Genomic DNA, 905 nt, shown 5'->3' with positions numbered 1-905 from the left:
TTATGTTTCTATTTTGTGGAATAGTTTGAGGAGGGTTGGAATTAGGTCTTCTTTGATGGCCTGATAGTCCTCTTCACTAAACCCATCTGATCCTGGGCTGTTTTTGGTTGGGAGACTATTAATGACTGCTTCTATTTCCTTAGGGGAAATGGGACTGTTAAGATAGTTAATCTGATCCTGATTTAATTTTGCTACCTGGTATCTGTCTAGGAAGTTGNCCNTTTCAACCAGGTTTTCCAGTTTTGTTGAGTATAGCCCTTTATAGTAGGATCTGTTGATGTTTCAGATTTTCTCAGGATCTGTTGTTGTTGTTATGTCTCCGTTTTTGTTTCTGATTTTGCTAATTATGATACTGTCCCTGTGCCCTCAAGTTAGTCTGGCTAAGGGTTTATCTATTTTGTTGATTTTCTCAAAGAACCAGCTCCTGGTTTGGTTGATTGAATAGTTCCTTTTGCTTCCATTTGGTTGATTTCAGCCCTAAGTTTGATTATTTCCTGCCATCTACTCCTCTTGGGTGAATTTGCTTCCTTTAGTTTTAGAGCATCTAGGTGTGCTGTTAGACTGCTACTGTATTTTCTCTCTTGTTTCTTTTGGCAGCACTCAGAGCTATGAGTTTTCCTCTTAGGACTGTCTTCATTGTGTCCCATANGTTTGGGTATGTTGTGGTTTCATTTTCATTAAACTCTAAAAAGTCTTTAATGTCTTTCTTTATTTCTTCCTTGACCAAGGTATCATTGAGGAGAGTGTTGTTCAGGTTCCATGTGAATGTTGGCTTTCTATTATTTATGCTGTTATTGAAGATCAGCCTCAGACCGTGGTGATCTGATAGGATGCTTGGGATAATTTCAATATTTTTGTATCTGTCAAGGCCTGTTTTGTGACCAATTATATGGTCAATTTTGGAG

Source organism: Mus pahari, chromosome 2 (assembly GCF_900095145.1).
Source record: "Mus pahari chromosome 2, PAHARI_EIJ_v1.1, whole genome shotgun sequence".
NCBI lineage: Eukaryota > Metazoa > Chordata > Mammalia > Rodentia > Muridae > Mus > Mus pahari.
The sequence above is the reverse complement of the archived record's forward strand: the minus strand, read 5'-3'. Positions refer to the sequence as shown.